This window comes from Elephantulus edwardii, unplaced genomic scaffold (genome assembly GCF_000299155.1).
Source record: "Elephantulus edwardii isolate Elephantulus edwardi_28Jun2011 unplaced genomic scaffold, EleEdw1.0 scaffold00028, whole genome shotgun sequence".
In the NCBI taxonomy this organism is placed as follows: domain Eukaryota; kingdom Metazoa; phylum Chordata; class Mammalia; order Macroscelidea; family Macroscelididae; genus Elephantulus; species Elephantulus edwardii.
Window position 1 is genome coordinate 7,029,459 of NW_006399778.1, and position 10,531 is coordinate 7,039,989.

The following is a 10,531-nucleotide window of genomic DNA, read 5'->3' on the forward strand; positions in this document are numbered from 1 at the left end:
CATTAATACAATGATTATTCAGATACATAACATCAACCACTAAAGTCAAAGATGAAGAAATTGAGGATTTCCACCAATTTCTGCAGTCTGAAATTGCTCAAAATGCAATCAAGATGCATTAATCATATCTGGTGACTGGAATGCTAAAGAAGAACTGATAGTTAAAAAACATGGTTTTGGTGGCTGAAATGAAGCTGAAGATTGCATGACAGCATTCTGTATAATCAATGATTTTTTTCATTGCAGAACTTTTTTTAAAAAAAACATAAACACAGCAACTGTACACTTGGTCCTTACCTGGTGGACTACAGAGGAATCAGATTGCATCTATGGAAAGGGATGGGGGAGAATCTCAGTATCAGAAGTCAGAACAAGGCCACGAGCTGATTGGAACACACGATCAACGACTAAAAGTTCAAACTGAAGTTCAAAGACCAGATGAACTGTGGTATGACATCATCCATGAAGAAAACAAAAAGGTCTTTACAAAGACAACGGGAAAACCCAGACCAATACAGATGTTAGAAGAGACTCTGAAACTTGCACTGGGACGTAAAGAAGCCAAAGCATGGGGAAGAAATACTTAAATAAGAGAGAGCTGAATAGAAGATTTCAAAGAGAAGCTTGAGAAGACAAAGTACTCTTGTGAAAAGGCAAAAACGAGTTAGAAGACAAAAGCGAAGAACACTCTTGGTTTCTCAAACTGAAAGAATTGAAGGGCATATTTAAGCTTTCACTTGTAATATTGAATGGATTCTATGGGCAAAATCCTGAATCATGCAAGAATCATGAAAAGATAGAAAGAATGCGCAGAATCACTGTACCCAAAGGAATTGGTCAGCACAGAAGCATGCCAGAAGCAGTCCAAGCTGCACTGAAGTCATGGGGCGGGGGCGGGAAGGCTCCAGGAATTAATAGAATACCAGCTGAGGTATTTCAACAAACAGATCCAATCCTAGATGTGCTTGCTACCAGCCTTACCAAATCTGTTGCAATTTAAAAGACAGCTAGTTGGCCAACTGACTGTAAGAGATAGTTATTTGTTCCCATTGCAAAAAAGGTGATGCAACGGAGTGTTTCTTCAGCCGAAGGAATTAAAGAACAGATTCAAGTCTCGAGTTGCAATATTTAAGGATGCTCTGGGCAGATTACTGAATGATCCAGAAAGCATTAAAAAAGGTGAAAGGAGTATACAGTCACTGAACCAAAAAGAATTGGCTGACAAAGGAGAATTTCAAGAAACACCATGATCAAAAGTCCCCGGAGCTGGCTCCGCCGTGATGGACCACGTCTCCCCTCAGTCGCAGCCGCTGCTGTGCGGGCCTGGCATGGTGTGCAGGGTCCTGAACCCCCTCGCCTTTCTCCGGTGTCCAGGGCAAAGGCCGCGATGCTCATGATGGCCTACAAGCTCAAGGGGGACGATGGCCGCAAGGGGGCGCACTCGGTCGCCGCAGCTCCCAGCTCGGCGCGACGGGTCCATGCGGGACAAGCTACTCGTCAAAGAGGTTACATACCTTGCAGCTCACTTACCTTGTTTGTTCCTGCAGAGTCCACCCAAACAAGCTCCACTGCTTCCAGCTGGGGAGCCCAGATGAGGGTTACTACCAGGCTGGAAAATTTCCTTTGAGACTGAAGTTCCTGATGCGTACAACATGGTGCCTCCCAAAGTGAAATCCTTGGCCAAAATCTGGCACCCCAACATCCCAGAGACAGAAGACATCTGAGTTCACTGCGAGAACACTGGATTGACGCCACAGGCTGGGCTCCCACAAGGACACTGAAGGATGTTGTGGGGAAATTAAACTCCTCACTTACTGCTCTTGTGAATTTTGGGGGCCCACTGAATATTGAAACGGAACCTTCGGGCCAAGGACGGCTTTGGAAGAAGGTGGAGGACACTATCAAGCCAGATGATGCGGGATGGACCCCTGGGCCCAGGACGAGTGATGATGTCACCAGTGAGCACAAGCGCCTGAGTCTCCAGCTTCATGTGAGCTTTCCCCCTCCTGCGCGGCCTGGCCACGTTGGACCTAAGAGAGAAGCTTCCTGTCATAATAGATGGAGAAGCCAACCGAAATACAGCGGGAGTGTGTCTTCTGGGTTCTGAGGGTTGTCTGCTTATCTGCCCACGTTTTCCTTTATTGAAACTCTACTGATGACAGGATCCTTGGAGTTTCATGAACTCAAGTCAGACTAGATCTGGCTTTGCCCCAACAAGTGTCAGTGACTCAATACCCTTAGTGTAACCCCCAGATTGACAATCAGATACTGCTGCAAATTGAGGTTGCATGTAATCCTCTCAGCCCCCAAAAGCATGGCGCCCATATGCTCCCCACTCCCCAAAATGTATAGAACCCTCCACCTTACTAAAATGTGTATTTAAGTCTATTTTGGAATAGATTTTGTCATTGGTACAACTGAATGATTTAATGATTTTTTTCTATTTTAAAAAAGAGAGGCAGAATGGTGATGAAGGAGGAAGTTCAAGCTGCTGAAGGAATTGGCAAAAGCAAAGCCCCAAGAATTGATGGCATAGCAATTCACATATTTCAACAGATGCTGCTGTGCTCACCAGGTTGTACTGAGAAATCTGGAGGACAAGTACGTGGCTAACTGACTGGAAGAGATCTATATATTATTCCCATTCAACAAAAAAGGGCCCAAAGTATGGAAAATATCAAATAATATCACACAGAAGCAAAATCCTGGATAACTGGAAGAGTACATCAACAAAGAACTACCAGAAATACAAGCTGGATTTAGAAGAGGTTGTGACACTAGAGACATTATCGCCAATGTCAGATTGATCTTGGCAGAAAGCAACAAGTACCAAAGGAATGTCTATCTGGGTTTCATTGACAGTACAAAGGCAAATATTTGTTGTGCAGATCACAACAAATTGTGGCTAACTTTAAGGAGAATGGGAATCCCAGAACACTTGATTGTGCTTACGCGAAACCAAACTCAGACCAGGAACAGAGCAAGGAAACACTGCATGATTCAAAATCAGGAAAGGAGTGTGTCAGAGTTGCATCCTGTTTTATACCTTTTCAATTTATATGCAGAACAGATCATTTGGGAGGCTAGACTTTATGAGGAAGAATGTGGATCAGGATTGGAGGTAGACTTATCAACAGCCTACGTAATGCAGATGATACAACCTTGCTCGCAGCAGAAAGTCAAGGACTACAGTCTTCAGTATGGATTTAAGAAGACAAAGCTTCTTACCACTGGGCCAATTGGCAGCACCATGATAGATGGAGAAGAGATTGAAGTTGTTAATAATTTCACCATGTAGATGGAAAAGAGATTGAAGTTGTTAACAATTTTGGCTTGCTTGGTTCCACAATCAACACTCTTGGCACCAGCAGTCAGGAAATCAAAAGACAAATTGCTCTGTGAAAATCTGCAATCAGGAACCTTTCCAGAGCACTGAGGAGCAAGGATGTCAGTCTAGAGTTTAAGGTGTGCTTGATCTAGGCCATGATTTTTGCAACTACTTGCTATGTATCAGAGAGCTGGACAGTGACTAAGGATAACAGAAGAATCAATGCGTTTGAGTTGTGCTGGAGAAGAATCTTGAACATACCATGGACTGCCAAGAGAACAAACAGTCCTGTCTTGAAGAGGGTGAAACCAAGCTTCTCCTTGAAGGCTAGGATTTTGAACCTCTGTCTCACATACTTTGGGCAAATGGCCAGGAGGGACCAGTCATTAGAGAAGGACATCATGCTTGGAAGGGAGGAGCGACAGCACAGGTGAGGAAGATCCAGATAAGATGGATTGACACAGTAACTGGTGTGATGAGGCAAAGTGTGTTGGAGTCTGTGAGACTGGCTCAGGATAGGGCTGGGTTCAGAGCTGTTGTACAGAGGGTCTCTGAGTCACAGGCAACTTGATGGCATATAATTTCTGTAGGGGTTTTAGAGGCCTATTATTAAAGAAATGGATGTCCAATCCTGCTTCCTAGTCTGTCTTAATCTAGGAGTTCTTCTAAAACCTGTTCACCATAGCTAACCCTTGGGGCATTTGACACACTAGTGACATATCTTTCAGCATCACAACATCCCAGAAGTTATCTCAGTATAGCAAACTGACAGACAAGTGCTCTACCAATTAAAACAACATAATCCCTAAATACAAAAAACTGACAATTTTGTGTTGTATCTGTAATAACAAATCAGGTTTCACACCGACTCTTAATCACAAAGGCCCACATTCTGAGTCTTAATTGCTTTAAAAGAAAGGCACTTGGAAAGTCTGCAGTGAGAGACATTTCCAAATTTATTGACGAATAGTGATGTCAGTTTGAGGACTAATGTGCATCTGACTCAGGCTATGACCTTTCCAGTAACTTGCTATGTGTTTGAGAGCTGGACAGTGAAAAAGTATGACAGAAGAGGTATTAATGACTTTGAGCTGTGGTTTTAGAAAAGAGTACTGAATATCCCATGGACTGTCAGAAATACAAATGTCATGGAGAAAGTGCAGTCAGAGTGCTCCTTGGAGGCAAAGATGGTAAAACTTTGCATCACATTCTTCAGGCATATTGTTAGGAGAGGCTTTTCCTTGGAGCAGAATATCATGCTTGGAAAGGCAGAGGGTCAGTGAAGGAAAGGAAGACCCTCAACCGGGTGGATTGACACAGTAACTTCTGCAAAGGGCTGTAGTGTGTCAGGAAGTATGAGGATGGCACTGGATAGGACAGGGTTCAGATCTGTTGTGCATAGGGTCACTATGGGGCAGACTCAACTTGATGGCATCCATCATCATCATATATCACATGCAGGTAAAATCTTGAAGATTATTTAGAAATGACTGGCACAGTAGTCTATTAACAGAGAACTGCCCAAAATTCCAGCTGGAGTGAAAAAGAGGCTGTGGAACAAGGGCTATTCATGCTAATGTCAAATGAATCTTGAAGGGAATAGCAGGAAGCCTTTTAACTTGTGTTTTATTAATTATACAAAGGCATCTCTGACTGTGTGGATCCTAAATTAGGGTAACACTGAGAAGAATGGAAATATCTCAACTTAATTGTGCTCATTCAAAACCTACCAGTAGATGACCAAGAAACACTTGCCCGAACCAAATGGAAACACTGCATGGTTTAAAATCCAGAGAGGTGTTGTGTCAGGGTTATAGTCTTTCTCCATACTTATCCAGTCTGTATGCTGAATCAATAATTTGAGAAGCTAGACTATATGAAGAATGTGGCATCAGGATTAGAGGAAGACATCAACAACTTGCATTATACAGCTCCCAAAACCTTGCTTGTAGAAAGTAGATTAGAAGTACTTACTGAAGATGATCAAACACTACAACTTTCAAATAATGTGTTACATCTCAACATCAAGAAAACCCTTCACCCCTGGACCAGTTAGCAACATCATGATAGATGGAGAAAAGACTGAAGTTGCCCACAGTTTCCTTTTACTTGGTTGGATTCATAATCAATACTCATGGTAACAGGAATCAAGAAATCAAGACATGCTGCATTGGCAAATCTAAGTGCTGTAGGGCAACAGTGTCAGTTTCAAGACTAAAGCACACCAGATTCAAGCCATGGTGTTTTCAGGTGCTCCCTGTGCTTCTGAAAGTTGGACAATAAATAAGGCAACAGAAGAACTGATGCCTTTGAACTGTGGTGGTGGTGAATATCCCATGGACTGTCAAAAGAACAAGTATGTCTTGAAGAAAGTGCAAGCAGAGTGCAGCTTAGAGGCAAGGATGGTGAAACTTCATCTCAGATACTTTTGCAAGCTGTTCTAGGAAAGATGTCCTTGGAAAAAGACATCATGCTAGGAAATGCAGAGGCACAGAGAAAGAACACCTTAAACTAGATGGCTTTCACACTGACTACAACAGTGGGTTTGAGTGCAGGATAGGGTAAGGCTCTGCTGTACACACGGTTGCTCTGAGGGGTAGTGAATCAGAGGGCACCTAATAAGGAGAGCAAGTGTATGAGAAACCCTGGGAAGAGATGATCTAGTGTTGATAAACCAGGTACGTGGATTTTCTGCTGGACCCTATTTTCATGCAGCAGGCAGAAGAAACTCTCAGAAGTGACTATGGCCTTGGCCAGGGGATCTTTTGGCATTGCTTTCTTTACTCATGAAGGCTAGCTTTGTTGACAGAAGTCTTACATTGGCGAGGAGTGTTTGCATGAGGTTAAGGTGCCCGACAGCATGTGCTTTGGACTTAGGCCAACACACAGCATTGCTGACTATGCAACTGTGGGCTAATTCTTAATCTGCTCATTTCCTCTTCTGTAAAAGGGAGCCACAATCACCTACCTTGCTGAATTATAGTCAAGACAATGCTTATAAAGCAGAATGGTCCCAACACACACTATGTGGACAATCTTGACTCTAAGCTTTCAGGCTAAACTGTCTGTTCCTCTACTATCTGAGAGTATAATATGTTCTGGTTTGGCAAATGCTGAATTAACCCAGAAAGGACAAAAGACTAAATGACACTTTAGGTAACATCATCTATGATTCCACATTGAAGATGCCTTCAATACATATCAATTTCTAACAAAATCAGATTCTCCAACAGGACTGCATGTTAGCCTAAATAGCAACACCTTCAATAATCCCAGAAAGTACAGAAGAGATACCAGAACCTTGAAATCATGGCAACTTGAGATGTTGTAGATTTGATTCAGAATACAGTGTACTTTTTAATTTTTTAAATAATTTTAATGAACATTTACAGAGAATTTGGATTTCCATTCATTCACTGCTGCACTTCTTTCCCCGCCCAGCCCTCTCCCCCCGCCCCCCAGTTCGCTCCTCTCTTTCAAAAGTAAAAGAAAGACTCCCTCCCTGGTACACAATCCCCCCGCACCCCTCCCACCGCCCCAAGTACATGTCACTATGCAACCTTAGTTATGGACTCTTGTGATAACATAATACCCTATCATACATCGCTTTTATTCAGTCCCTCATCTGTTTCAGTGCAGTATACACAATTTATCCAGTTTTTCTCAGTCTTACCCCCACCCTGGTATCAGTCCCATTTTACAGCAGTGGCACCATGCAATATTTGTCCTTTTGCGACTGAGATATTTCACTCAGCATAATGTCCTCCAGGCTCACCCATTTTGAATAATATTGAATGAGTTCCTTGTTTTTCAATGCAGCATAGTATTCCATTGTGTGAATATACCACAGCTTCTCTACCCATTCGTTTGTTGATGGGCACCTGGGTTGTTTCCAACTCCTTGCTATTGTGAACAGAGCTGCGATAAACATGGGTGTGCATATATCTGCTTGGATGTCAGTTATGGTCTCTCTGGGATATATTCCCAGTAGTGGAATTGCTTGGTCAAATGGTATCTCTATTTGCAACTTTTTGAGACAACGCCATGCTGCCTTCCACAGTGGTTGCACCATTTTACATTCCCACCAACAGTAAGGGTTCCAGTTTCTCCACAACCTCGCCAGCATTTGTTGCTTGCTGTTCTGTTAAATTTTGCTATTCTGACTGGGGTGAGATGGTATCTCATAGTTATTTTGATTTGCATCTCTCTTAGAGCTAGGGATTTTGAACATTTCTTCATGTGCCTGTTGGCCATCTGAATGTCTTCTAGAATCCAGTGTACTTTTATTTAGTGGCTGAAGTCAAGCCCTTGGCTCTAACAGCAAGTGTACAAAGGCCTGCAGCTTAGGCAAGGCCAACACAGTAGGTACTTGCTGACGTGTCTTTCCCATGAATGTACACTTTGTTCTCATCAGAACAGCAGTGCAGTGAGGCGACGTATGTGGGCATTTCACACTGTCAAGGAAACAGGTGGAGTGGTATCCACTTTTGCAATCTGAGAATCTGAATTTTAATCCTCCCTATCATCATTTACTAACTCTCTGGTCTTGCCAACATTATCGTTTGAGCCTCAGTGTCTAACAAGATGTTTCGAAAAAGCTCAGTTTGAGGTTCCAAATATCAAGCAAAAGACAGCCATACTAGTATATGCTTATTGCGTATGTGCTTCTTCCTTTGCCCATGGGGTTCTTTCCCTCTAAACTTCCCCATCTCTGACCTAATATGCTACAGACAGAAAATCAACATCTTTAAGATTTCTGCCCTGCATCCCAGGCCAGGAATCAGTTTTTGCCCAGTTCCCATCCTGGCACAAAGGAGAAAGGGAAAAAAAAAAAAAGACAATCATCCAGAGGGTTTTTTTGTTGTTGGGTAGCTTTTTTTATTTATTATTTAGACATGGATTTTTTTTCTTCCTTTTCATATAACTTATCTAATTAAAATAGTCATCTTGGTAGTTACCACAAAAAAGTAACATAGAAAATTGTATTTACATTTTGGGACCAAAATACAAATGAAGAGCAGGGTGGCACCTTGCTCCTTTCTCCCCGCTTCCCAGAAAGAAAAAGCCCCAAAGAAGCAATTCATTACACCAAGGATCACAAAGGGCTGATCTGTCATTTGGTGATTTGGATGTAGTGTAGCACAGAAAAACTGTACAAGTTTTCACAAATGAGACCAAAAGTTCAACATCAACCTGTGTCAGTCCTGCAGCCAATTCAATAAGCTCGGCGAGGAGTCCATACACAAATTGGGTTTTCCCTCTTCCCGCCACACTCTTCTCAGAAAGTCATATCCCTGACGCAGACACTCATGCAGGGAGTGGGGGAGCAGAAGAGAAAAACCGGCTCTGTGCAAACAGGAGTGATAAAAAAACCCCTCCATGTGCCAAAAATAGATGCTGATGTTGGGATGTCCTTCCCTCCCTGCTTAAAGATTCCTAATGAAGGAAAATGAAGTTATTCACAACTGAATCTGAAATGTGGAAAACAGGTTTTGATGACAAAGACTTGAACATACAGATAAGAAATAAATTCAAGACTGGAGCACACCTGGAGGAAACTTATTCAAGGCAATAGATGTCTGCACTTGTCCAAAGTAGGCTAATTGGTTTTAGGGCACAGGATATAGGACAAGGGTGGAAGAGTAATATAAGCCATCAAAAGAAATAATGCTTTTACCAATTCATAAATGCAATAAATTAAAATGTAGCTATCTGTGTCCCACTGCAGCAGGCACTTTGCATGTGGATGAACGTGGACAGCCTGGATGGAGCTCTGCAGCCCTTCAGACACGTGTTGCATAGAAGAGTCCCTACTCAGCCTGGACTCTTCCAGGTTTGCCCAGCTGAGGCCTCCAAGATAGTTAAAGGGTGGGGGCAGATCTTGCTCTGGACTTTGAGAAAACTAGCTGAAGGGAGTGACTGCACAGCTCCCTGGGCTTCCACAGTCACCACTTGAACCTGTTTCTCAGGTGTCTTAACAACAGGCATCTCTGATTTATAGCATTTATTCCAACTTGGGTCAAAACTATGGACTCTAGCTAGAGCTATATCCTTGGAGGGGGCACAGGCACTGACCTTGTCCTAGTATCACTCCTGTGTCAGTTGGAAAGTGAGAATCTCTCTTCCTAAATTTGATGCCCTTGCAGTTTCCATCTAGCTAGCCTGCTGCAGCTTGCTTTCCTGACATGAGCTCTTCCTTTCAAATTCTGGCTTAAATGCTCAAAGGGTAGCTAGAGCTTCAGCTTTCTAAAAAATATAGCAAACTGTTGTGTTCTTTCTAATCACATGATCTCACCTCCCTTCTTTTTTTTTTTTCCCAAAAAAAGGGGGGAGGGCAAAACCAATTTCCAACAAAGCATTATAATTTTAAAAACCATTTGCTTCTGATAGCAATTAAATCACAGGGTACTAGAGAGTAAAGTGCAGACTTTTAAAATCCTAACGTCTCATTTGGGGCCACAAAACGCTTTGCTATTGTGTCTCGGGGTTTTTTCATTTGTTTTTGCCCTCATGCTAGTAGAGAGAAGAAAAACAATGGGGGTGGGGGTGGGAAACAAGAGCTAAAACTTTGAGGCAAAACTGGAAATCGTACTAATTCTGGGATTCTGTGCAAAAACCAATCTCCCACAGGTTCTGTATTCTCCAGTGAGCCTCAAAAAAAAAAAAGGTAGTGACTCGACAAGGATGGCAGAAAAAGTGTCAACTTGTATAACAAACCTCCCTTAATAAATACTAATTGATGGGTAAAATGATGCACCTGGATAGAAACACAAAGCAACACTGAGAAGGGCCTCTGAGGCACGGAGTCGAACATCTGTTCCCCTCCAGGGCAGCCTGGACCCCGTCTCTGCCCGAGTGTGGCAGGCGCATGCAGGCCCTGGGGACACCCTGCTCTCCCGATGGACCAGAATCACTCAGGAGAGCCAAGCTCAGACAGAGAAATGGCTTTTACTAGGCCTCTGTCCTAAATTTAATAAAGGACTTGGAAAGTAAAAAGCTAAATGTGTAGTAGAGGACCGAGGCGGGGAAAATACTGGGGGTAATATAAATACAATCTGGGGACAATATTTATTAATTAAAACTATGTCTTATACTTTACAAAGAGGCTAGTTAACAACAAAAGTATAATTGACCTTAAAATCCTCAGCAATGCTGAGGCTTCGCATCTTCTTCAGAATTCTGAAGTGTTTTCCAGGCAGGGAG

The 10,531-nt window shown here is 42.7% G+C and overlaps 1 pseudogene; it reads left to right on the forward strand.

The window, feature by feature from the left end:
* Positions 1–1,387: 1,387 nt before the first annotated feature.
* Positions 1,388–1,724, forward strand: LOC102866831 (annotated as a pseudogene).
* The last annotated feature ends 8,807 nt before the right edge of the window (positions 1,725–10,531 follow it).